At 52.4% G+C, this 27,368-nt stretch overlaps 1 long non-coding RNA gene across 3 annotated transcripts in view; it reads right to left on the bottom strand.

Annotated features, from left to right (window-relative positions):
- LOC103020781 (uncharacterized) overlaps positions 1–27,368 on the bottom strand; it is a 33,842-nt gene that overhangs the window by 6,201 nt on the left and 273 nt on the right. The window contains exons 1-5 of one of the 3 annotated variants that reach the window (XR_009008692.1): positions 27,173–27,259; positions 26,759–26,826; positions 14,700–14,876; positions 8,769–8,946; positions 1,669–1,796 (exon numbers count right to left, since the gene is read on the bottom strand). This is a non-coding gene — a long non-coding RNA (uncharacterized LOC103020781). Of the gene's footprint in view, positions 1–1,668; positions 1,797–8,768; positions 8,947–14,699; positions 14,877–26,758; positions 26,827–27,172; positions 27,260–27,368 lie in introns of those variants that run through there. The other 2 variants (XR_009008694.1, XR_009008693.1) reach the window with 2 other exon arrangements.

Genomic DNA, 27,368 nt, shown 5'->3' with positions numbered 1-27,368 from the left:
GGCAGCATTCCTGGCCCCGAGGCTTCCAGAGCCTGGCCTGCCTTCTGACCTTCTCCTAGCCATCTTCCCACTTGGCCCCTACGTAATCCCACCCAGCCCCACCCAGCCCACGTCACCAGGTGTAGACAAGGATGCCGCTGTGGCAGCCAATGCCCTGGTCTCCTCCATCAGCATCCATTCACACAGGACAGAGAGAAAGAGAGGCAGTAACTATGTCTCCTCAGGCAGTGTGTTCCCCAGTGACTCAGCACAGAGAAGGTGGGCTTGTCCCTGGACCCAGTCATAGCTTGTTTCATCCATATCTGGGTGATTCAGAGACTCTGTCAGCCTCAAAATATGTCCTTCCGTGGCCTGCCCTTGTTGGAAACCCCATCTGTAGGAGATGCTCCTTTAGACAGAGGTCTCTGGATAGACTGTGTTAGCTGGAGGGGAGAGAGGGATCCTTCATTCTTCTTTCATTGTCTAACTCATTTATTCAACATGCACAAAGGCTAAATCTCAGTCCACAACACAGGGTACAAGAAATATGGCCTTCCTCTATTTTCTTTGAATAAACTAAATTCCAACTTTGAGTCCGTGCATCACCGTGCTGGCAGGAAATTCAGTGTTGGTCATTACTGAGGCTCCTTTACATCCCCCTATCCTGGTTCTGGTCATGCAAAGGTCCTGGGGTCTTATGCAGAGTAATACGTTTTGGGAGATCTCTCTGTTCTTCTGCTCCCATCTGTGGCCATTGAGGTGCACACTGTCTGTGCCAGATGTCCCTTTACGTCCAGTGACCTGGTGGCAGGTTCTGGACGTAGGAAGCTAAGAAACCAATGTGTTGCATCCAGTCTTCCTAGGGACACCATGGAACATCCCCTCTGAGGCTTTATCTGTTTCCCACCAACCCGAGGACCCACCAATGCCAACTTTCTCCTCCTCCTCGCCTCTTCCCTTCCCCTCTGGGACCCTTATCTCCTCTCTGAGCTCACACAAGACTTTACATCAAGCAGCCCCAGCGTTCGGCTCTCCCAAAGCTCCAGCCACCAGAGCATCTTGAGGGCTGACCAGCTGCTTGAACCGGGGATGAAGGAAGAAGCACACAGATCACAGCACCAATTACTACCTCACAAGCTCATCGTCCCAAGCACACTTATTTGCACTTGACCTTGGAAGATTTATTGGAGCAGCTGGCTGGCTCCTTGCTAACAAAGATAAGAGCAGAACCCCAGAGGAATGGGTCACGGCACGGGTATGGTTTGTGGGGTTGGCAAGGAGGTGAGGTCTTGGAAATTAAAGCTCGGTCGGAGTGGCTATGTTGAGAGGGAGGGGTTTGGAAAGGGGGTGGGATATTTGGGAGAGGCCTGATTGGCTCAATGCTTCCCTGGCCCTGCCTGCAGCCCTGGGAAGGGTCTTGAGAGCTGCTAGGGAGAGAGAACAGCCACACGTTATGAGGAGGCCTCTGGCAGCTGTGCAAAAAGCACCGGGCTTGGAGTCCCAGAGCCCTGACTTCTGGCCTTGAACCTGCCAAATTCACTATGAGACCTTGAACAAGTCTGTCCACCAATCCCCCAAAGCCCTCCACCCACCTCCTCCAGGCCTTGGTTCTCGATCTGAAAATACAAGCATTGGGCTTCCCCTCCTATAGAGCCAGGTCCTGATTCCCTGGTGCTGATGACCACATACCTCCAACTGGGCGTCTAGCATCATCCTTGTCTTTGTTCTCCTTTGAACCCCTCCCACCATCTTGAACAGAGCTGGCCAAGGGCTGCTGTCTGCGTGGATTCTGGCCTGGAATCACAGCTCAAGGACAGCTGGGGATGGGGTGGAACACAAGCCAATCAGAAGTGTTTGCGTCTCTATATGTACCATGGAATATTATTCAGTCATAAAAAAGAAGGAAATCCTGCCATTTGCGACAACATGGATAAACCTTGAGGGCATTATGGTAAGTGAAATAAGTTAGACAGAGAAAGACAAATACTGTATGATCTCACGTTTATGTGGAATCTTAAAAACCAAACTCATAGAAAGAAAAAAAGAAAGAAAGAAGAAAAAAGAGAAAAAGAAACAGAAGAAAGGAGAAAAAACCAAAGAAAAGAAAAGAGAAAACCCAATGGAGAAGTGATGCAGGCACCCCTAGTCCTCAGCCCCAGCCATGGGCAGGGATAGGAGAGAAAGAGGCAGAGAGACAGAGATGGAGGCAGGAAAAGACAAAAAGAGACAGAATTCAGAGAGGGAGACAGAAAGGAAACTGGAAACATAAAGAGAAGTGGAGAGAGAGAAGACAGAGCCATGTACAAGAAGAGAGAGGACAGAAAAAGAGCAAGACAGATGGCACTGGGAGAAATATATGTCTTAAATGGAGGAGAGAGACTTCCCTGGTGGCCCAGTGATTAAGACTCCAAGCTCCCAACGCAAGGGGCACGGGTTCAATCACGGGTCAGGAAACTAAGATCCCGCATGATGCATGGCACGGCCCAAAAAAAAAAAGGAGGAAAGAAACATCACAGGAAGAGAGCAAGAGAGGGGTCAGAGATTCTGAGATACAGGCAGGGAAACTGAAGAAGAAATGGGCCAAGGAGAGAGAGGAGAACACACACGTGCACACACATGGTCACACACAGTCACACAGCACACACACTGTCACACACACCAAGGACAGGCCAGGAGAGGAGCTGGAAGACACAGGCTCAGCCTCTAGCCAGGAGGGCCCTTCCCACTCAGCCAGACCCCTGATGACCACCAGAAGCCCCTCAGAAGCCCCCACATGCTGCAGCCTGGTGAGCCCAGATGACGTCACTACAGGCTGCTCCCTTTGCCTGCTGGGCACCCAGCCCAAGTAACGCGAGTCAGTGGCCTCCTTGAGATGCTGGTACCAAAGCCCGCCGGTGCCCGTCGTGCTGTCCACACTGCAGAACCCACATCCTCACTCCTTCCCTTCCCTGTCCCGCTCCCCCTGGCAGCCCTCCCTCCCTTCCAGGTTTTATCACTAAACCACACATCTGGTCTCTCTGTCTCAGGCTTTGTTTCTAGGGAACCTTGCCAAAGACACTCACCTCTCAGCTTCAATTCTTTCTGAAAATAGGGATAATCAGACTCACCCCTCAGAGCTGTTCTGATAATGAAATGAAAGGCAATACACAAATCACTTGATATGGGGCCTGCCTGGCACTGAGTCAGCCCTTAATAAATGCTCGTCATCACCACCATCATCATCATCATCATCACCAGCGCAGAGGGCTGTGGGTAAGTGGGGAGACTGAGGCCAGGCAGGTCCTTCCTCTCTCCAGTGCTCTGTTTCTAGCACAATTGGCTCCCGTGAGCTTCGTGCCCATCCAGCCAACTCCCTGGAGGTCCCATGGATACTGCAAACTCAATCTGTCCAAAACTGCCCTGTCACTTCCTCCTCATACCCCAGCTTGCTTCCCCTCTAGTGTGCCCCTCCCCTCCTCCTGCCCTCAAGGAGGATAGATACTTTGTCATTTATTGATATTTCTAATGACAAGAACAGAGCCTGGAATAGAGGTGACACTCCATACATGTTTGCTGAATGAATGAGTGAATGAATGAATGAGTGAGTGAGTGAGTGAAGCGGAAACATCAACAAGGAAAGACATAACTTGCCTAAGAACACACCAAGCATGGGAAAATAAACCCAGAGCTGGGGTTCCTGCTCTCACAGCCCCCTACAGGTTAAGCCAGCAGCAGGAGCTGCTGGGGACCAGCCCGGGGCTCTCTCTGCCCCCATCCCAGGCCCTTTGAGTCTCTGAGAGCAGCCAATGTCCAAGGGTGCTCACGGGCTCTCCTAGGAAGCTGGCGACGGGCCGTGGGGGGCTTCCGGCCACTTCTGAGTTGTCTGCGCAGGTGCTCTGCACATAGGTGGGCTTCCTGCAGGAGGGAGGTGGCTCCTTCTGTCCTGGGCAGATGGCCGCTGAACCTCGCCTCACTGGCTTCCAGGGCCGCAGGACCCTGGGCCACGGCCCACTGCCCAGATGGGAAGACAGAAGCACAGTGGGCTCACCCAAGGTCTGAAGTCAGAAACTACAGTCACCGCTGGAGCTATTTATTCAGCCCTTTCTCTACTCCAGGCACTGGGCTGGGTGCTCTGGCCATGGCATCAATTCCTAGGCATAGAGCTTATTACCGCCACTTGAAACACAGGGGCAAGGTAGCCTAGAAAGGCCGAGCAATTCACTCAAGGTCACGCAGACTCAAGGTCGGGCCGGAACACTGTGGAATCCTGGTTGGTCCCAGAGTCAGCTGTGACACAGCCCCTGATCCCTGCGGATTTGTCCCTTGCCCTGGGGGCCGGGGCACAGGTACCCAGCTGATGCTGGGTACACAGGCGCTCCCTTCCATGGCCCTCACCCGCCCACTGGCCCTCAAAGCCCCTTTCATGGGCCTGCTCCACACCCCACTGGGGAAGCCAGACAAAACCGCTAGTGTTGGCATTATTTTTCTATTTCCAGATGGATCTGTTTTCTGGCTCCATCCAGGGCCTCCCATCACTGCGTGGGGGCTGGAGACCCAGCGCCAGGTTAATATTAGGAGGCAGCAGGAAAAAAAGGCAACCCGATGCAGCTCCTTACAGAGTTCTGGGCTGTTCCACCAGGGCAGCCTCGGGGGAATATTCCTGGGGTATTTAAGGGGGCCTGGCAGCCAGGTGGGCCGCAAGGAAAAAAGAATACTCCTTTTTTTTTTTTTTAATTTTTCAAGGAAGCTCTTCAGTGTTCCATTTGGGGCTGGGGCCCACCATGGAGTTCCCAGGTGACCTGTGGAGCTGAGTTGGACTCTCCACACACTGAACTGAAGATGGTATTTTAAAATTCAACCAGGCAGTCATTCATTTAACCAACATCTACTGAGTACCTACTACTGTCAGGTGACACACAAAGGTATCTACTCTGGTGGAGCCCACAGCCTACTAGGGAGATGGCATTAGTCAGATCATTGCACATGTGAAGGGGCCCTTACCACTGGGATAAAGTGCTGTGGAAAAGAAGGCCCAGATACAGAGGATGTCAGACTTTGGCTTTTTTTCAAACCACCCAATCTAAATGCCTGATTTTTCAAAAGAAGAAAAAGAGGCCCAGAGAGGGATAGAGACTCCTGGGTACCCAGAAAGGGTACCAGGGTCCAGAGCTGTACTCCCCCCAACTTTGGCTGGGCCATGGCAGAACGACATGGACAATGATAGAATCCTGGCAGCCTTGCCCTTGATCTTGGGGGAATATGTAAAGAAGATCAGGATATGGGGAACTTACTGACCACCACTGATGAAAGCCAAGTGTGTGAGAAAGTTGTCTCCAAAGCTCCTTAAATCTGTCTGTTAATGGAAAAGTGACTCAGTTACTGTCCCCAAAAAATCCAATCCAGCCCAAGGGGGGACATGTTTCATCCTCTTCTTGGCCTCCAACACCCAGGAACAAAATCAACAGATTTCTATGTTGTATGTTTGGTTGGGGCATAGGTGGGAATGGGGACAGGGGAGAGACGGGAGGTCCTCTGAGGCCCAGGAGAAGTATCAGGGGAGTTTGACCTGAAGCAGAGTCATCTCAGTGGGCGGACAGCCACTTGAAGGGCTGTCCTGTACAACAGTCCATGTGGTCTGGGTGGCCTTGGGGAAAGCTCCAGAGGGAGATTTCCCCCCACCTGGAAAAGGAACTTGAGTTTCAAACAACGTACGGATAAAAATGGGGGGTGGTAATCAGCCAGGCCTGGTGGGGGTGAGGGGCAGCACAAGCAGAAATCAATGACTCTTTGGCAGGGGCTTGAGGGGAAACTTCTGGCCCGGTTGGGAGATTGGATCAGAATCCAGGGCCAAAGGAGGTCTACAGATGTTGTCACACTCAGGATCCTGGCAGGAGGCAGCACACACTGCTAAAGGGGTCAACTGAGACAGCATTCAACGCTCCAGGCAAAAAGACTAGCTGATAACTAGTGATACTACTGTTAGTGACAGTGATTAAAAAAAAAAATTAGAATGGAACTTCTCCGTGGAAATATTCAAAACAAGGCATCCACAGAGGACTGGGCAGGGTTGTGGGAATCAGCCGGGGCTGGTGAAGACCCGGGGGCAGTGAGAAGCTCTTGCCATCCCAGCCTAAGGGGCAAGGGGAGGGAACGGGTTAGGGGAGTCGGGCAGGAGGTGCAGCCTTAGGAAAGCAGCCATCGCAAAGCTACAGTAGCACAGGGCAGAGAGGGTGCAAATACCCCACCCTCTCTCCCCCCCTGCCCTCCGATAGCGGTGTCCCCACAAACCAAACCCATTCAGAAGTTAGGGGACAAGGGAGCCAAGGTGAGGCTGTGCAGCATGTAGAGGTGAGCCTCCTGGGGCACAGGGCAGGGCAAGGAAGGGCAGGGAGTGGATGGAGGACCAGAGAGGGGGAGGAAATAACAAGATGAGACATGTTTTGATTGGTTGTTCATGTGTCCATCTTTAAAAGAAATGCCTTGGGTGGTAGGGCAATTTCCAGTTGGCCACAGGCCTCAGCACTCCCAACTGTCTTACAGTTCAACTGGCCCAGTTTACATACGTTCCCAGCTGGCCCTTGTAGGCAATTGAGTCTGTGAGCCCTGGGAAGAGGAACTCAGAGGTGCCTTCCAAACTCCCTCTGACTTCACAATTCTCGAGGAGGAAGGAGTTAGATGGAGAAGAGAGAGTCACTTGTTCAACATGTACTGAGCCCCTCTGCTGTGTTGGGACCCAGCTGGGGTTCTGGGAAACCAGTGTTTGTCAAGACAGACTGGTTTTTAACCTCAGGGATCTTACAGTCTGATGGGGGTAACATGAATTTGTTGAACAAGTATCTGGTAGGCATGGTTGGGTGTTGGGGACATAGCAACAAGTATTAATTCCCCTGCTCTTATGTTCCAGTTAGGGGAGACAGAAAATAGATCAGGAAACCCATGAACGTATAAGCTAGTTTTATAAGTACTGTGAAAAAAACCAAAGCAGGCTAAGTGGTTTGAATATGATGAGACCAACGAGGCTTGTTAAAGTTAGCCATTGCTGTGTAAAAGACAATCGCAAGCTCGGTGGTTCACACAACAACCATTTCTATGCTCACGGATTCTGTGGGTCAGGAATTTGGGCCGAGCACAGCGGGGAGGGCTTGCCTCAGCTCCTTGAGGTCTGGGGCCTCGGCTGGGAAGACTCAGATGGCCGTGGGGGGGTGTGAGCAGGTGAGGGCTGGACTCATCTGGAAGCATCTCCATTCATGCGTGTGGTAGGCACAAGAGTGCCCGGCGCCCCCAACCAAAGATGTGCACGTCCTAATGCCTGGAGCCAGTGAGTATGCTACCTTATGTGGTAAAAAGGCTCTGAAGATGTGATTAAATTCAGGATTTTGAAGTGGTTAGAGTATCCTTGGTTACTCAGACAGGGCCAACGGAATAGTGAGAGTCTTTATAAGGGAAAGAGGCAGGCAGGAAAGTCACAGAAAGACATGTGACAAGGGAAGTGGGGGACATAGTCAGAGAGGTTAGAAGATGCTACTCTGTTAGCTTTGAAGGTGGAAGAAGGGGCCGTGAGCCAAGGAATGCAGGCGGCCTCTAGAAGCTGAAGAAAGGCAAGGATTTCCCCCAGAGCCTCCAGAAGGAATGCAGCCCAGCCAGCAGGTTGATTTATTCCAGTGAGATCCATTTGAGACTTGACCTTCAGAAGTGTTAAGAGAACAAATCTGCATTATCGTAAGCCACTGAGTTGGCGGTAATTTGAAAACACAGTAGCAATTAGAAGCTAATATAACATGTCTGGTGCCTTGGCTTTAGGTAACTAAAAAGTGGGCTCAGCCAGGACAGCTGACCAGATCACCCCCATATGACCTCTCCATGTGGCTTGGCTTTCCTCACAGCATGGCGGCCTCAGAGCGGTTGGACTTCCCATGGTGGTTCAAAGCTCTAAGAACAAGCGTTCCAGCAAAAATGCAGAAGCTCCATGGCCTTTCACAGCCTAGCCTCTGAAGTCCCATTGTGTCACTTCCACCATACACTATGGGTCAAAGCAGTCACAAGGCCACCCAGAATCAAAGAGAAGGGACAGAGACCCCACCTCTTGCTAGGAAGAGGGTCAGGAAATTTGCAGCCATGTTTTTAAAATCACCACAAGCCTAGTTTAGATAGGGTGGTCAGGGAAGGCCCCTCTGAGGAGGTGACATTTGAAGAGAGCTTGGATGAGGTGAGGGAGCTAAACAGGGGCAGAGAGTTCCAAGGAGAGGAAACAGAGGCACCAAAGCCCAGAGGTGAGAATGGGGCAGGGAAATAACCGGGCCATTCCGGTCCGTGTGACAAGCAATCAGTAGGGGCTCAAGGGGCTGTGGGAACCCAGCTGAGGGCCCTGGAACCAGTCTGAGAAGGTTCTAGAAGGAAGGGATATGTGAGCCGAGGACTGATGACTGGGGCTGAGACGGCCCACGTTGGAGGACTTGGCAACCCCTCTTACATGCTCCCCACCCCACCTTGCAGAGGACTGAGGACTGGTCCAGGCTCCTCTCACTCCGGCCCCCCAGGGACCCCCACAGGCACAAGCAGACCTTGGTAAAGGCGTCTGCTTCCTGGGCCTTGAGTCTTCTCTTTCTGTGCCCCCTGTTGCCCATCCCTTTCCTCCCAGACATCCTTCCACAGGATCCACTAGATGAAGTCTTACCTCATTAACCCAGGGCTGGACAAGTGCACTTTCTCATGAAGGTAAACAGAGCCGGTGGGACACAGAGGGAGGCTGTGTGTCACAGGCAGGGAGCCTGCCTCTCAACGGATACCTCCCACGCCTGTCCCCTGCCCACCTTTCAGGGCCCAATGAAAGCTTTCTTCTCTTTGCAGCTGCAGCCAGGGAGGTGGGAGGAGGCCCAGGTCCAGCCAGTGAGAATGAAGCAGAAAACATTTCTCTGGTCTTCGGGGTCAGCACAGGAATTCCAGCCCCAGCACAGGACTTGGCATGTAGAAGATGCTCAATAAATATTCCTTGAATAAAGGAAAGAAAGAAAGACAGAGAGAGAGGGAGAGGGAGAGAAAAGAAAGGGAGGGAGGGAGGGACGGAGGAAGGAAGGAAGGAAGAAAGGAAGGAAGGAAGGAAGGGAGGAAAAGAGAAAAAGAAAGGAAGAATTTTTTCTCTGACACACAAGATGGTTAAAAACACAGGCCATGTTTCTATGGTCTTGGGTTCAAACCTTAGTTCAGCCTTTTACTAATTTACTGCAAGTCATTTTACCTTTCTGGGCCTCAGTTTCCTCATCTATAAGATGGGGATAATCATGCCAACCTTACAGAATTACTGGGATGATTAAACAGGATGGTCTCCAAAAAGTACTGATAAAGAAGATGACGATGGTGATGAAGAAGATGGTGGGTAACAGGCCTAAGCCCTCAGCACATGCCAGGCACGGCTCTGAGACCCCTCTAAGAATCAGTATGTTTCATCCTCACAACAACTCAAGGAAACATTTTGCAGATGAGGAAACCGAGGCACAGAGAGGTTAAGTAACTTGCCAAATGTCACACAGTTGATAAGTCGTATATCACGAATCCAAACCCAGGCAATGTGCCGAGCCTGCACTTGAGCTGCGTTCCACAGAGGCTGGCATGTAGTAGGTGCTCATTAAGGGGCACGTCCTCTGCCCATTGGGTAACTGTCTTTGCTCTCATTGGGTGGTGAGCACTTAAAGGTGGGGCTGCTGGATCCTGCCTCCTGGTCCCCAGCCCTGGGCTGGGCCCACAGCAGTGTTGCCTGGATGGGTGTGGCACCAACAAGGGTGTCACTCTTGTCATGCCCTTTAAAGGGATAAGAGTGCTCTGAAGTCTGGCTGTCTGGAGTTGAATGTCACCACCATTTACTGGCCCCAAGCCTCAATCTCCCTAACTATCAGCAGGGAGAATCAGAGCACCCATGTCGAATGGTCTTGTGACTGAGACCAGGATGGACGACGCTTAGCAGAAGAGCGGGTGAGAGCTCAGTGGACGCTAGCTATCGTTACGATTATTTTTGTTGTTCTTCCATACTCCTGCCAAGTTTCCCAACAGGACCCTGGCTTTGCAAGGACCAGGCCATCCTCCTGGGCAGAGAACAGTTAACCAGGCTCTTTCTGGCGACAGGTAACTTAATTCCCATCTCAGATGCTGAGGCGGAGACCAACGCAGAGGTGAAGCTGGAATGTGAGATCAGCCCGGGACCGCGTGCTCCCCAGGGAAATGGCCAGAGCTTTCACCCCAACTCTTTCTTCTCCCGCCTTCCAGAGCAGTGGTCATAGATACGGTGAAACAAGATCAGCCTCAAGTGGGACTGGGGTTGGGAGGGAGTTGGGAGCAGGTGGGTTGAGAGGGTGTAACACAAGCCCTCTCAGTGTCCCTCACAGACAACATTGAATCTGCCCTTTGACTTCCCCAGAGGCCCAGAGAGGTTAAGGTCCCGGGCCAGTATCACACAGCTTATCTGGCAGCCAGCTGGACTTTCTGAACCTGGAGGTCCCTAAATTCTAAAACTCTGTGATGCCCCCAGCCCAGCCCACGGTCACTTCTTAAGGGACAGAGGGTTGGAGGGTGATGGTGGGGGAGCCTTTTACATGTGTCTTAGGGAGCCAGGCCAGCGTCTCCAGTGTGGGGAGGGCGGGGAGCCACCAGGCGGCGGGATCGGGTACCAGGCCCTGCTCCATCGCTCCCCAGTGAGCATCAGTTGCTCTGAGGAGGGGAGGAGAAGCAGGACTCCAGGGATGGAAGGCACTGGAAAGCCATTTCTCTAGTGCCGGCCGAGGGCACCCCCGGGCTCAATCTCCTTATCTCTCTGCCTGGCTTCTGGCTCCAGCCCTCTCTGGCTGCGGTCTCTGTTATTTCTCTATCCCTGTCTCTGCTGGCCTTGCTTTGCATCTCTCTGTCTCTTTCTGTTTCTCACTATACAGCTCCCTGTGTGTCTATATCCTGTTTCCCTCCCTCTTTTCTTGTCAGTCTCTCCCCATGTATCTCCCCCTGTTTCTGCCTCTCCTGCATGTCTCTCTCCTGTCCAAGGCCTCTCTCTCTCCCTGCCTGTTTCTCTCTCATTTCTGCCTCTCCTCCTCTCCCTCCTCTTCCTCTCCCTCCTCCCCTTCCTCTACCTGCTCCTCTTCCTCCTTCTCCATTTCCCCTCTGCCCTATCATCCAACTCATCTGGGACAGAGAACGGATCTGGGTAGGAGAGTGACACAGCAGGGCTGGCAGGTAGGCTGGAGGAGGGGAGGGCAGGGCAAGCACACAAGAGGCTACTGCAAAGGTCCGGGCAGGCAAGGGCAAAGTCTAAGCCCCATGAAAGCCATGGGTGGAGGAGAGGACGGTTCTGAGAATGACTGTAAGGGAGGGGGGCCTCGATGATACTGTGGGGCCTGGGAGAAGGGCCAGTAGCCGGGAGAACTTCCAGGAGGGGAGACGAGGAAGGGAGGGCGGGGAGTGGCGTGGAGGGACAAGAAGGGGCAGATGTTGAGACCTGAGGCCAGCTTGGAGAGAGCATTGAACGCTGACCAAGAGCCTGGACTTCAGCCCGTGGGGCGGTGGCTTTTTATGTGAATCTGATGAAACTCCAGAACTCTCCCCTGACAACTGTATATGCCCGATGTCTGGCACCCAGGTCAAGGCTTCCGGGACACTTTGAAGTTCTTCCATGAGCCACAGACACCCCAGAATATGAAGCTGGTTCCAGGCACTGGGGAGCCACGGAGGGTTTTTGAGCTGAGGAGATGGCAGACACGGAGCTGTAGGAAGGTCACTCTGGAGCAGTGTGGCCTTAACTGTGCAGCAGAGAGGCCTCTGGCAGCCTGGCCCACCAGGCCTAGGGCCTCCCAGCGTGTCCCCTGCTTCCTGGAGACCCTGCAGGCTGCTTGGACCTAACACAGGGGAGTGGGTCCAAGCCCTGAGCCAGGGTGGCTGCAGCCCAGGAAGCTAAGCGTCAGAGGGAAGGGCTGAGGCCCTCTCCTCACTGCTGCCAAGAACCCTTGGTCCTAAGTGCCTGGGCCTGGCCCAGGAAGACTGGGCCCTCACAGCCATTTGGATGATCAGCCCGGGGACCTGAGACAGTAGCCCTGCTCTGCCAGGCTCAGCCTAGTCCGGTCCCTTCCTTCCTACCCGCCCGCCCGCTCACCTGCCTCCTGTCTTGGATGCCCTGGGTTGAGTCTCTACCTCCTCAGACAACGTCCATTTAGGCAGGAGGCAGGCCCAGTGTGGGTGTTGTCCTCACCCTGCCAGCTGGGCCAGCCTGGAGTTTTCAGCAGTGACCTTAGTTTGCTGTTCCAACACCCACTGCACAGATGGGGAGCCTGAGTCCAAGAGAGAGCTGAAATTTGCCCACTTATTCTCCTGCAGGTTGGTAACCCAGGCAGGCCGCCAGGCTTTCAGCCCCAGGGCTCTCCTGCCTGTGCTGAAAGGACAGTCCTCCAGTGCCTGCACATCACCTTAGGGCCCCATCACCTAAAAAGCCCAGGTCCTGTCCCAGCTATGCCCTCCACTGAGGCTGTCTGAGCCAGTTGGAGCGGAACTCATTGCTATTGCCGTAGCTACCATTTATTAAGTGCCTACTATGTGCCAGACACTTGACATCATGACCCACCGTGTAGGTGACAAGTTACCACATTGTGTAGATGAGGAAGCTGAGGCTCAGAGGAGGAAAGTAAGTTGCCCGTGCTTATCCTGCTAGTAACTGACAGAGCCAAGATTAGGACCCAGGTGTGCCCAACTGCAAAGCCCAGGCCTTTCTTCCGTGCCACATCCCTTTCTCTTCCTGTCATACAAAAGGGGCATCAATTTGGCTTCCCTAGAAACTTGGGAGACCCAGGAATCTGTCCCTAAAACCAGAGGTCCAGGCACCCACCTGGCTCCCAGAAGACCAGCCAGGAGTCAGCTTTAGCAGCCAGGGAGGCCCTCAGCTGCTCCCTTTCCTTCAGCGGAAGAACCGCAGGGCAGCAGGAGATGCCCGTGAACCTGGTCTCCAGGGTTCTAGCTCTGCCATTGACTTGCTGTGTGTCACGGCCTCACTGACTCCCCTCTCGGGCTGAGCCTCTGTCTCCCCGTCTCAATCTGGAGGAGCTGGGATCACGGCTCCCAGAGGGCCATGCCAGCCCGAGTGCCTGCAATTCCTTGGCTAGAAGGAGGTACCTTGGTGCCCTCTGGGCAGAAGCTTTGCCAAGCTAAGGGTTTGGCATGCCATCTTTGCCTGCTCTGTTCGAAGGTGACTGTCTTATTCCAACAAGGAGCCACCCCCAGGGTGGCCCACTCCAAGCCCCAGTGACTCACTTACAGAGTGAGGGGCAGGCGGGCGGGAGCTCTCTCTGTGGCTCTTGGCGTCTAGTGGAGCCCACGGTCCCACGAGCCCACGCCGAGCGGGAACTTGTGTCAACCACTGGCTCCTATAAATCGCAGGGCTAGGACAAGGTGGGACTGTCGGCGGCCCTCAGAGAGAAAGCTCAGCCTGTGTGCTCTGGGGAGCTGACCCGGGGGGACCCTGGGCCCTGCTCGGTGGCATTAATGAGCCCTGCATCTGGTGCCATCCTCAACCACTAGCTGATGCTGACACCGCATTTCGGCTGCGCGAGAGAGTGCGTGTGTGTTCCAAGGCTAGCAAAGGCTCAAGTTTTCCGATTCGGAAAAATCCGTTCAAAGAAAGGAAAATTGAGGATGAGGAGCTGAAGATAGCTTGATTCGTGTTTCCTCAGTCTGAGACTCAGCTGGGTCACAGCAGACTATCTCCCTGGATGTCTAACAGAGGAAACCCAGGCTCAAAGAAGGCTGGGCCCCAGGGGGGAGGACCATGGCAGGGCCAGAATGGACATGTGACCTTTTATCTCCCAGCCCAGAGCTCTGACCATCCTGCCATCCTGCCCCCCTCCGCCAGGGGCCAGCTCTACCCTTGGCCCCGGTGGAGTGTGCACCCTGGACTTCTCTGACCCTGATTTGGACTCAACGTCTTCCCCTCTCTGAACCACAGCATCAACAGACGCTTCTACTAGGAGGCTTCCCAGGTGGGGCACCCAGAGCCCTGCCTTCAAAGAATTTATCATCTTCCTAAGGAGACAGAAGGGAATTCAGGAGTAAAACCAGAAAAATAATAATGACCAATGCTTACATGGTACTTACTCTGCACCAGACAGTTCTGTTCTAAGGGTTTTTCATGTGTTAACTCAATTAATCCTCACAACAACCTATAAAGTATTGTCAGTCCCATTTTACAGATAAAGAAACTGAGGCACCCTGAGGTTAAGTAACTTCCCCTTGGTCACACAGCTAGAAATCTGTGTAGCCTGTTTCTTGAGTCCACACCACCAAAGAAGATACCACGTGACAAGTTTTAGCTCCTCCTCGGTGCCAGGCACCATCCTCAGTATTGGGGACACAGTGGTGGAAAGAAGAGACAAGGATCCTGTCCTCAAGGAACTTGCCATTCTTCCTTCATTCACTCATCCATCCATCACCCATCCACCGCCCATCCATCATCCGTTCATCATCCATCCATCATCCAAATATCATCCATCCACCATTAATCTATCATCCATCCATCCAATTGTCATCCATCCATCTGTGTCTATTTTTACTCACTACGGTATCCCTCATGCTCGGCACAGTGCCTGGCACATAATGCTCAACCAATATTTGTTGAAGGAATGAAGAGATGAAGACAGATTTGGGCCATGCCCAAGAGCTCTGGGTTCGAGTCTTTTACCCTCTCTCAGTCCAGCCCAGTGGGTAGTGAACACTGCCCTACTCACCTCACAGGATTCTTGCGAGGCTCTAATGGTGAGTAGACAAGTGCTTTGCAAACTGTAAAGGGCTGTGAAGACATAGTCAGCATCAGGCTGTTGAGCTGCTGTGCGGGCGCCGAGGCCTGCAGAGCTGGGTCTCTCTCAGGTCTGGCTGGTGAGACCTGTCAGACGCTTCCCCTTGGCCTGCCAAGAGGCCCAGAAAGGAAAGGAAATTGAGATTTAACGAGCATCCGCGACGTGCCAGGGCTTCACACACTTTAACCCTCTCTTCTCTTTTCCTGTACAGATCAAAGAAATGGAAGCCCAGAGAGGTCTGTCATTGGCGTAAGGTCACACAGCCAATGAGGAGCAGAGTCCAGGTTTGAACCTGAGGCTGTGAGCCCCAAAACTTGTGCTTGTGACGGTAGCCGACACCACCTCCCTTTAAAGGGATGCTGCTGCCTCCCTGCATTCCAAATATCCTTAAGTTCCCCACTGTTCAAGGTCACAGAGCCAGCTCCTGGCAGGGTCTTTAAAAAAATGTTTCCATTCAGTTTTTGCATTATTTCCTTTTTGCTTTATAGGAATTTCCCCCCTTTTATTTGTAAAGAAAAGCCAGTGTAAATGTTCTCCCACACATAGGTTAACCCTTGTCTGACAGAGGTGGATTCTGGGCAGGCATTTCGGAGAGGGGATGGAAAGGTCAGCCGCTTGCCAGGGCTTCCTTCAGGGCCTTTTCTCAGACCCTCGCGATAGTTCACACTCAGGTGTGGCTGCGCTGCCTAACGTCACCCGTGGCAGAAGCCCCTGACTCCCAATTTACCAGCTTCCTATGACCCTCAGCGTGGGGCAGCCTTCTAGGACCCAAGCAGAAACCATGCCCTGAAACCTAGAGGCCAGGGAACAGTCTTCCTGGAGACTCTACTCTTGTACCGCAGGCTGGGACAGAAAAAGAAACACTCACAGCCACTGTCCCGGGCCACCCACCGAGGGCCTGGCATAGCACTGGGCACCTCACCAACATCCTCTCTTTGTGTCTTCTCAGCAGGAGGGGTTGGTCTCAATAACCCCATTTTACAATGGAAAGGGAAGCTGAGGCTCAGAGAGGCAAGGTCACCTGCCCAAGGCCGCACAGCTGGCCAGGGGCAAATTGGGCGTAAGACAGGACCCTTGTTTATAAGTTGCTTTAAGTCAGGGGGCTAAAAATAAGACACTGTGCACTTGAAATGACAAGGTACCTCCTCTGGGCCAGGCACCGTCCGCAGTCCTGGGGACCTGGTGCAACAAGGAACTGGTGGAAGCAAGCCCCAGTTCTGCTAAAGACTTGCCGAGTGACCTTGAGTGGGTCACTCTCCTTCTCTGAGCCCAGAATTTGCCCTGTGTGAGCTGAGTGGATTGAGGGTCTGAGTCTTTTATGCTCTTTCTCATATGTTGTTTGGGTAACAATTTGCAAGGTAGAATTTAGGGGCCGGGGGAAAATGGCTGTGCTTTGTGGAGTAGTGCTGCAGTATGGCTGAAAGTTACTGAAAAGCTCTCTTCCTGCCGCTCAGAGACCCCATTACCAACACCCCAAGGGGCAAAATTCCCAGAGGAGTTAAGGTAGCTGGGATTGAAACACTCCATTCCTGACCCGTATCACCATGTGGGGGGCCGAACAGAAGAACTGCAAGCCCCGGGCCAGATACCAATGGGAAGCAGGGACGGCACCAGGCCTTCCACGCCAGTGGACAGTGGATGGTGGACGGTGGGTGGGATGCTCTCTGAGCTCCGACACCAGCGGCTCCTCCCCCGCCCTTCTCCTGGGCAGCCCCTCACCCCAAGACACAGCGCCCCGGTGCCCCCAGCCCCTCAGCAAAGGCTCCTCCTGTCGTTGGCTCCAGTTCCAGCAGGCTGGCCATTTAAGGCTCCACCTCACCCCTTTAAATTCTATTTTTTCAAACCACATTCTTGAACTTGGCAGATAACGTGGCAGCCCGACAAGAGCCCTATTTACTCGGAGAGCCGTGAATGGGCCCTTTATAACAAGCTTCATTAATATTTCTACCTATTGGCCAGCTCTCCGTTTCCTCCCCCTATACAAACAGATTCTCCACACAGAAAGACTTTTCAAATGCTCTTGTTGACTTTCCCCAAATAGGGAGGGTAGCCGGGCTGGCCAGGGTGTGTGAGCGCGTGTGAGTATGTGTGCAGGAGAGGGGGCGTCTGTGGGCGTGCGCCCGCCAGCCTGGTGCAGGAAGGAAAGAGGCCCACTATTCATGGGCAGGGGCGGGCAGCCCGGGTGAGTCCAGGTATGCTGCAGCTCACAAAGACACACTGAGCCCAGCCTGCACCGTGAATTCCAGAGCCCTGGCCGGGGGAGCCGGACGCTCCCTCCTCAGCCCCTGCTGCCGGGCTGGGTGACCCTAGGCAAGTCCCTTACTCACTCTGGGCCTCACTGTTCTTATTTGTCAGTTGGGTCGACACCCTGTCACTCAAAGTGTGGTCCATGCAGCAGCAGCAGCGTCGCTTGAGAGAGGCAGATTCTCTGGCCAGATGCGCTGGAGCAGAATCTGCATCTTAAGATCCCCGGGGGATATGCGTGCACAATGAGGTTTCAGAAGCATCAGATCTACGGTACGTGGCCCTCTGCCACCACCAGCGCTGTTCTATGGCTCACAGGCCATCACAGACCTTAAACATCATTGAGCCACCAAGGCTATTTTGTTCGCTACATGGCGACCACAGGCCTGGCCCGTGGTGAGGGCTCAGGAAATAAATGAACAAACAGAAAAGTGCGTTGTCAAAGTCCAAAGCCTTGTGCTAGTGACAGAAATTCTTCCTCTTCAGCATTTGGAACTTGTGAAGAACAGCCTGCTCTGTCATTCGGAAGGTCACACAGCATTGAAAGGGATCGTCTAATATTGCAACGGATGGGGTGAGCTTGCTGTCTTTTGGAGATATGCAAGCAGAGGCTGGAGGGCCTGTGAGGGCGCAGAGCCCCACGTGTAAAGGACGTGCCTCTGGGGCTGAGGAAGAACCACTGCAGAGAATGTGGCGTGATCACTGCGCTTGCTTACGGGGGCATGGTGGCAACTTGGAGAGAGGCAGAGCCACGTCTTCAACTGATGATGCCCTCAGTGAGGACGTGGGCAAATGCCTTCACTTCCTTTCCATTTGTTCACGTGATGAATGTTTTTCCAAACTGTCTGGCTGTCTGCTGGACCTTGGGGACATGATGGTTAATAAAACAGACTTTGTCCTTGTCCTCATGGGAGAGAGAGACCATCAACAAGTAGATTAAAAATTAAATTCAAATGCTGAGGAGGAAGCAGAGGAGGGTGAGAGACAAGCTGGGGGGGGAGTGGGGGGGGTGGTTGGAGGGAACTTATTAGCCAGGGGAGTCAGGGAAGACATCACTGAAAGCTGAGCTTTTAAATTTAAACCTGAAGACAGAGGAGCCAACCATGTGAGGAGCTGAAGAAAGGGTGCTCTCAGCAGAGGGAACAGCACGTGCTAAGGTCCTGAGGCAGGAAGTGTTTAGTGCTTTGCAAAGGGTCAGGGTGGCAATAGCATTCCACACGCAAGGGGGAGAGGGATCTGTGATGGGTGGCAATTTCCCAGACCTGCTGGGAGGAAGGATGGCTCAGAGTAGGTGCTCAGAGCATAACGTGTTGGCTTTTAATCCATCTTCAGGCCTCTGTGGCTGCTTCAGGCCCCTATCAGGACGGCTGCCTGCTCTTTCCATCTCTCAGGAGCAGCCCAGGAAGTACCCAGCCTGGGCCACGGCCCAGGACGGGGTCAGCTGACCTGGAGGGGGTTGAATGAGCTGCCTGTGTGTGTCTTGGCTACCTACATCTTACCTTTTGGGGGAGGGGTGGCCTGCCCAGCTTTGGCTAGCCTAGATGGCTTGGACAGAAATCCCTGACCCCCTGCCTAGGTCTCAGCAGCCAAAGGCCAGACCCTCTCAGGAACACAGAAGCCTCTGGCCAGCCCACACCCCACTCCCTGGCCAGCCCTTAAGTACCAGGCTGGAAATAACCAGTTCTCTCCGCCCCTAGGGGCCATGGGCTCACCCACCACAGGGGCTGGAGTGGCTGGACAGAGTGAGGCAGGACGGCTGTCCCGAGAGAGGCCTCTTGGATTCTCCCAGCTGGGAGGCCCTACGCTCAGGCTCTGGGGGGATGGGGTGGGGAATTCAAATCCTGGATTTGCCACTGACCCCCCAGGAGTGCTTCAAAAGCTGCCTTAGCAATCTGAGCCTCAGCTTTCTTATCCATGAAATGGAGTTGATCACTCCCTCTGAGGGTCACTGTGAGAAATAATATGATAGATGTGTGAGTTTTGTAAACTGGGAAGTGTAATGCACATCTAAGAGTTCATGGCTGGGAGGAATAGTTCACGTCATATTCGAGGTCATGAAAGGACAGTTCTGGCGTACAGTCCCAACTCTAACCTCTGGATAGATCACAGCACTTCTGAGAGTCTCAGTTTCCCCAGCTGTAACATCTGGACCCTTGTCCTGACCTCAGTGTTGTTACGAGAATCCAATTAGTTCGAACGATGTAGGCATTGTACCTTGTTCACAGCATTCTAGATGTCTTGCAGAGGGGAAGGGCCCCTTTCCTTCTTCAACTTCAGGGAATCCTTTCCTGAGGCTTCAAGATAATCCAAGATGTACTCAGGAAACCATCAAAGGATGGGGAGAAGAAGACTTCTAGGTCTCAAACTTGGCCCCCAGAGTCAAGTTGCTGGTCAAGAACCTGTCTCATTTTCTTACTGTCCCTGTGACTTTGGCCAAGTTACTTAGCTTCTGCAAGCCTCAGTTTCCCCATCCATAAAGTAGGGAGATTATTAATACCACAGCGGGCTGTTGCTGTGATTAAATTACATCAATTGATAGCTGAGCTCAGTTCTTGGCCCATTGTGTTTGATTCATCATGTTTGCTGCTATTAGAAGTAGCAGTAAATAGAAGCTGGTTGTTGTAGTAGTAACAGTCGTAAAATAGTAGTAGTATAAATACTAGTTGTAGCAGTAGAGGTGATGATATAAGTAATAATAGTAATAGTAGTCACAGTACTGGTAGTAGCAATAGTATTAAGAAGTACCAGTAGCACTAATAGTAGCAGTAGCAGAAGTACTGGTACTGCAAGGACTGGTGGTGGTAGTAGTAGTAGAAGTGCTGGTTGTACTAATAAACAGTGATAGCAATAGTAGTAGAAGTAGTAGTGGACGTACTAGTATGATGCTAGTAATAGTAGTGCCAAAAGAGAGAGTTAAGACTGAGAGAATTCAGCCCCTTTTAATTCTGGGGAGATGGGACAGGGTCTAGTTTATGGAAATTGGAAAGGAGAAGGGTCCAGAGAGATGAGGTTGACAAGAAATGAAGGGGTGCAGGGCCCCAGAAATTGGTGCTCATCAAATCCTCTTAGGCTTGGTGAGAGAATATGATTCTGTTTCAGGGACAGTGTCTTGGGGTCGGGGGCTGGGCTGTGTCTCCCCGTCCAGCTCCCCCAGGGAGGCAGGGACAGTGTTTGCTCCCAGAAATCCCAGAGCCCTGGAGGAAGCAGGGTCTTGGGTGCCTCTGGTCCACTGTCCTCTACACACACTGAGGCTGTGTGTGTGTGTGTGTGCACGCGTGCATGCGCGCGTCTCTCCCTTGGGTCACAAGAGTAGGGAATGATGACTTTGTGGCCTCGGGAGAGGTGCTTCCTGCTGCTCCAGCGGGCCAGCTTTGAGGGTTTGGCGGCTAGGCTTATGTGGAAGCTGCAGCTTGTGTTCCAGCTCCTCAGCTGCCAGAGGGGGCGAGTCAGCAGTGGGGCCTGGCACCCACCCAGGCAGGAACTCAGCGGCCTCATGCTGATAAGGTGGGTGGGGCTTCCTGGGAAGAGCTTGAATAATTTCAAGGAGGGGCACTAGGGCATCATCCCCAGGCTCTGCTCATCTGGAAGAGTGAGTGAAGATGCGTTTCTAGCCAGAACCATTACACGGGCTTCCACGGAAACGTCTATCTTCTGGCAGTTTGAGTATGATCCCACCAAACTCCCTGGCCTTTGATCCCACTAAGCAACAGTTTGCTCTTCAACTTGTCCCACTGCTGGGCCTTTGCTCGTGCTGTTCCCTTTGCCTGAAATGTTCTCCTCCTTTCTGCCTATCCCAATTTCTACCCATTTTTAAAGCCTGTCTGAATGCTACCTCCTCCAGGAAATCTTTCCAGATTCCCCAGCCCTTGCTCTCTGGTCAGGATCCACTTTCCTCGCCGGTGTTCCCATGGCATTCGGTTCCAGCCGCTATGAGCAGTTCAGTTTAAGAGACATGCCCGGATTCACCAACCAGTCCCTGCCCTCAGAGAACTTAAGAGTTCTCCCAGGCAGACAGATGTTGCTGCCCCATCACTACCCCCACTAGATGGGTTCAGGTCCTGGGGCTGGTAGTTGTGGGAGGGTGTGGGTCCTTAGAGGAGGGCTCCCATGACAATCCAGGAGGACTTCCTGGGAGAGGATGCAGCTTCTCTATGCTCAACCAAACAACACCAACGACACAGTGGATCGTTAGCACATAGTTTGTGACCTGGCACACAGTGGGTGCTTTGAATGTGCTTAACTCACATTCAAATTGAATGTGCAGCTTCGCCTCACATATTGGACAGCTTTCTGTCACCTGTGTAGAGGAAATCTAGCAAGGAAGAAAAATCTGGAAAACTGTTAATGGATCCCATGGTCCCTGCAGGCAGGGCCTGTGGACAATTCTGCTCTTTTCCATGAGTTCAGTGGATTCTAAGCTAGAAAAGAGGGAATCTCGGGCAGCAATGAGATGGCTTATCCGGAAGTCTGGTCCCAAGAGAAGGGTAGATGTTCTAGATAAAACAGACACAAGGTCTCAAAATGCCCATCAGGATCTGAGAAACCACTCTACCAGAACACAGCCCAACACACACGCTGAGTGGGATGACTTGGTCATCAAGAACAATTGAAAGCCGAAGTTGTCAATCCTGGCTGTGCATTAAAACCATCTGGAGTGCTTTGGAAACACTGATGCCTGGTCCCCACCCCCAAACCAACTAATCAGAATCTCTGTGGGTGTGGCCTGGAGTCCCCAGGTGATTTTGATGCCAGGGGAGGAGCTCCACTGCCTTAAAGTATCACTCAACATTCCCCACGGAAGAAGGAAGGGGGGTGTGAAAGCCAATACGGGAGCATGTTGCAAGAGAGATGGTAAAACTAAGACGATTGTGTACGTAAAAGGTCAACTTCAGTTATCCAAGTTCAGCTTTGCAGAACAGCTCACAGGAAGAGGCTGCAGAGAGTAGAGGACAGAGCACAAGTTCTGGCAACTGACAGATCCCCACTATACCACTTAGTGGGTGTAGATCCCCACTACACCACTTGGGCAAGTTACTGAACATCTCAGAGCCTCAGTTTCCTTATCTGTAAAATGGGCACAATTATAGTGCCAATCCAGAGGATTGCTTTGAAAACTAATTAAAGTAGAAAAAATACCCAGTGTTCAATAAATATTCACTCCCGGGCCTCTGACCCAGAAGGTTCCAGACACATGAGGCATCATTGTGCGAGAGATGGTCCTTAACGCCCTTTAACTTTCTTACATATTAACATTATTGCTTTTAGGAGAAGATATCCAGCTCACAGGTAAGTTATTCTTGTGTGAGCAGTGGGTGGACTGAGGCCGGGGAAAGCTGTTTCTGTTTCTAGGGAGAAGAGCTGAGATCCTGGAAACAACAGGAGTTTCAACAACCCTGGGTCCTTTGATTTCACAACGACCCTTCAGGCAGTATCATTTCCTCTTGCTGGACCTTCATGCCTTCATCAGACTGACAGACAGTGAGTGTGCCTCTGTGCCAGGCCCTGTGCTGGGCATGGGGATGGGATCCCTACCCTCACCAAGCTCCTTGTCTAGCAGAAAGCCTGGCATGGCTGCCGGTACCCACCATACACAGCAGAGAAGCCATGTGAGGCTTCGGAGGAGAGGAGCCAGGCATTTAAGGGGAAGTGGTGGCCTGGGTGTGCCAAGGGGTTACTCCCTCCATCTTGTCCTAAAATCATTACCCTTGATCACGAACGCAACTGTTGCTCTAGCCCGTGCTGGACCCCTTCAGTTTTTCCATCTGCAAAATGGGGTGGGGGCCAGAGAGACATTCATTCAGTGATCCCTTAAGGTCCCTGTTTTGGAGAATTTTGTGAAATGAGTCCTGTGGCCCACATTGATGTTTTAATTAAAGATTACAGCAAGCTCTGTTTGGAAAATTTCACAACAGTCCTTGGACCCATCTGGCTTTTCCTCCACGGGGGATACAAGTGGAGCAATGACAGATGGGTGTCGTGTGATAAAGGGAGACCATCCTCCTCGCTGATCTTATCATCTTTCTTCCACCTCAATCCAATGCAAGTCTGTCTGGCAGGGTGAGCCCCAGGCTGGGCTCAACCTCTTCCCACAGGGCCTCAGTCTCTGTACCTCACAAATGGGGACAATCCCTCCTGTGTGATGTGTCGGGAGGAGCAGAGGGCACTGACACCCGGGCTTACCAGGGCCCCCTAGAGCCTGTCCTCCACCCTCTGGGAGCTCTAAATTTGTAGCACATGGTTGGGTCCAAGAGGCTAGCTTGGGGAGAGTGTCATTCAGCTTCTGGGCACATTTGAGAGCAGCTTTGTGGCAGGAGCTGATGATCTCTATGATAAATGGGTCTCTAAATGAGTCCTTACATCATGAAGCTGAGAGTTTGTGGTTAGCCTTGAGAGGAAGGGAGGGAGGAGAGATGGAGGTCAGGGAGGGATGTAGGGATGCATCCAGCAGCCCTCTCACCAGCCTCCCTTCCTCCTTCCCGGCTCCTTCCCTTCTTCCGACCAACATTTGTTGAATTCCTGCTGCATGCAGGGCCCTGGCTCAGAGACCCCAGGGATGAAGCCCACAGAGTCCCTGCTGCCCGACAGAGAGGAAGCGCAATGCAGGGTGATCAGCACTGTAACGGAGGGAAACCAGGAGGTTGTGAGGACACAGATGCGGTTCCAACCTGACCTCGTGGGTCGGGGGTGGGGGGGGGCGGGTGAGGAAAGGCATTCTATGGATGGGAAGGCTTGCAGGACAAATCCACCAGGTAGCAGGGAGCGCTCCTGGCAGAGGGAACAGCAGGGGCAAAGGTTTAAAGGAATCAAAGGAAAGCCTAGGAAAGCTTTGGGCTGGAGCACAGGATGCAGGGGTTGGGGGCTGTGGGGAGTGGAGACGGACAGCCAGAGGGGGCAGCTGGAGATAGAGCCCAAATGGCCTTGAGTCTGAATGGCCTTCAGTCCCAGCCAGGGGACCTCAGACTTCATTCTGAGGCCCCAGGGATCAGGGTAGGGTTTTCTCAGTTGGGGGGGGGGGGATGGCTGGGGCTGAAGGGAGGAGAGTGGACTGAAGGGGCTAGGACCAGCAGCAGGGCGTGTGTGGGAGGGTCCCCTGGTTGCTCAACGTGGCTTTTGTTCATTCCCTCGAGAAGCACTTCTTGAGGGCCTGCTCGTCTCTGTCCACAGCACACGGCCGGCCAGCCCCTCCACAGTGCACAAGCTCAGGAGAAAATGTATAGAAAGGGCGTTGAGGGCTTCCCTGGTGGCGCAGTGGTTGAGAATCTGCCTGCTAATGCAGGGCACACGGGTTCGAGCCCTGGTCTGGGAAGATCCCACATGCCGTGGAGCAACTGGGCCCGTGAGCCACAATTACTGAGCCTGCGCGTCTGGAGCCTGTGCTCCGCAACAAGAGAGGCCGCGATAGTGAGAGGCCCGCGCACCGCGATGAAGAGTGGCCCCCACTTGCCACAACTAGAGAAAGCCCTCGCACAGAAACGAAGACCCAACACAGCCATAAATAAAAGAAAGGGCGTTGACAAAGCCTCCTTTGTGAGGAACCCTGGGGCCGTGTTGGCACGATGCTCTGCTGCCCTCTAGCGAGGCCTGGCGATGCACCCCGGCAGGGTCCAGCCAGCTTCTAAGATGTGCTGAGCTTCTGTACATGCCTTCTCTCTATCCCTCCCTCAACTACAGGAGTCCCACGGCTCCCTAGGAAAAGGGGCGGTCTGGAAGTGGAGGACAAGCTCAAAACAGGGTGAAGAGGGGAGGTGGACACAGAGGCACTCAGTCCCAGCTGTGGGAACAGGCAGCATCAGGGTCAATGAGGGGCTTGGGGCCCAGGTACTGCATCTTGAATTTTCTCAAGTGAATAAACACAGACTACATGCAATGGTAACAGTGATGATGATGGTGGAGATGGTGGCTGCAGTGACTAATGATTATGGGCACTGCTGGTTATTGGCAGTGCTGATTATGGGCACTGCTGGTAGGTATTGGTGATGGGGTAATGGTGATGGTGGCAGTAATGATGACAAAGATAGAGGTAGAAATCGTGGTAGTGGTGATGGAGGTGGTGGCTAAAATGACTATAAAGCTACAAAGAATGTTCTTGTATATGTCTTTAGGTGGAAATATGCACTCATTTCTATTGGGCACAGACCTAAGAGTGGAATTGCTGGGTCATAGGACAGGTGTATGTTTAGCTTTAGTAGATGTTGCCAAACAGTTTTCCAAAAGATGGTTGTATTTACACTTTTACTTGTAATGTGTAAGTTCCTGGTGCTCCACATCCCCACAAACACTTAGCGTTGTCTGTTTTGTTCACTAGTGTATCTCAAATGCCTGGAAGCCTGGCACATAGAGGAGGCTTAATAAAAATTTGCTACATGAGTGCTCAATATAAGGGTAGCAGAGGTTCACATTCACCATTAGAGACCAGAACCAGAACTTTGCTCCTGCTTGTAGACATCCAGTGATGGCCACATTTGGATCCAGGTTGGGAGCCTGGTGTAAAAGTCCCGACCAAACCGCTCGTCACACCCCAGAGTGCACATGTCCCTTGTCTCTGCACTTTTCTCAAAATCCCTTCAGTGTGGCTCCCCTCACTCCAGTTTGAGGAGGAACAGCAATCTGATCAAACCAATGCACACTAAGATGTGAGTCACTCATAGTCCTTAACCCTTTTAAGGGCATTTAAAGGAGCAACTCGTTCACTTACTGGGTTTATGACTGAAAAAGCAACCTGCCACAGCAGACAGCAAAGAACTTAGAGTTCCTGGTTTTGGATTTAAACTCTCTCAGTTTGGCCATTTACAGCTATTTTCCCCTTAGACAACTTCCCCTGCCTATCTCTATCTTCCTGTTTTGTTTTGTTTTGTTTTCATTTGAAAAACAGGAATGGTAATTCTTGTCCTATCCACCTCAAGGATTCAAAAAATAGAATAGATTAAGGAACTTCAGAGTTGAAAAGAAATCTTGGAGATCATCTAGGGATTTTTATTTTTGCTTTTAAATAATTCTTTACAATATATGAATCACTTTCAAATATAGTTTCACTGAAATCACAGAACTATATAAAATAAGGGCAGGATCATTAATCTCTTTTCATAGGAAGGAAACAGGCTAAAAGGGGAAATGACTTGCCCAGGGCTCTGTGGTTTGTTAGTGGCAGAGCTGGAGGCAGTGGCTCTTTGCTCTACCTAATTCTCCCTGCAGATCTAGCTAGAAGGCCCTATAAAACCAAAAGGTCAACTGGGCTCTTGCTTGCATGCCTCCAGTGCATGGGGAACTCACTGCCACCCAAGAGAAATCATTTGCTACTTGGGTGGCTCTGATAGTTGGCTGTCATTTGTGGTGGTATAGAGCGTGTTTCATCGAGAGGGGGTGATTATTAGAGCTTTCATTCTAATGTTTGTTTGAAGGAAGAGGAATTTACAGAAATATTCAGAGAACATGCAGAGATAGCCAGAATGGCAATAATCATAACAATCAGTACCTAATGATGTTGTCACTTCCCTGTTGGTAACCCTTCATTGGCTTCCTGATTCTCCGAGGAATGAGTCCAGATTCTTTGAGGTGCCTTTCGTGAGCTGAGTCCAGCCTCAAACCAGCTCTCGATGCCACACACATCTCCCCACCCCCTCCTGGCCTTCCTGCAGGATGCTGCCTCTGCCTGGAACACCCTCACCCACCACTCTCACCTCCCTCCTCCTACAGGCCTCTGAATCCCACCCCCTCCTCCAAACCCCTGCACATTAGATTGCACTTACCTGTCTCCCCAGCACGACTATGAGCTTGGAAGGGGCAGGATCTGCATGTGATTCCTCCAGCCGGTGCCCTGCATGAAGAATGGCACTGAATGGGTGATTGCCCCACCCCAGCATATTCACAGACATCTCTGCTGCTCTCCTCAGCCAAGCCAGGAGAGAGTTAAACAACCTCCCTGGCCTTGGATCAGCTCTGGCATTGGAGAGGCAGGTGGCCCAAAGTTTAACCAGATGTTTCAGAGCCTGTTGTCAGCTCAGCTCAAGGAATTCAATCCAGCCACATCTTCCTGGAACTGAGACCTGGGCCCCTCCCACCCCTCTAGACCCCTTTCCCCTGCCGGGGCTCTGAGCTGGAGGAAGCTGGAACTGCTGGGGAGGGGTAAGGTGGGGAGGAAGATTACAAAACTGGAGGAGTACGTGGAGAAAGTAGGAAGAGCCTGGTCCATGCTCTGCCCAGACTTGCTGTGCGGCCTTGGCTGAGTCCTTCCCATCCCGGCCTCAGTTTCCCCATCTGTGCACAGAGGAGGCTGGTCTGGGTGGTCCCTCCTGATGGGACTGGCCAAGAGCAAGTGATCCTCAGACTCCAGAGTCCCCTAGCTACAGACTCTCTCCA

The sequence above is a fragment of the Balaenoptera acutorostrata genome, chromosome 6, assembly GCF_949987535.1.
Source record: "Balaenoptera acutorostrata chromosome 6, mBalAcu1.1, whole genome shotgun sequence".
NCBI classification, from domain to species: domain Eukaryota; kingdom Metazoa; phylum Chordata; class Mammalia; order Artiodactyla; family Balaenopteridae; genus Balaenoptera; species Balaenoptera acutorostrata.
Note: the sequence above shows the minus strand (reverse complement) of the source record. Positions and strands in the feature narration are given on the sequence as shown.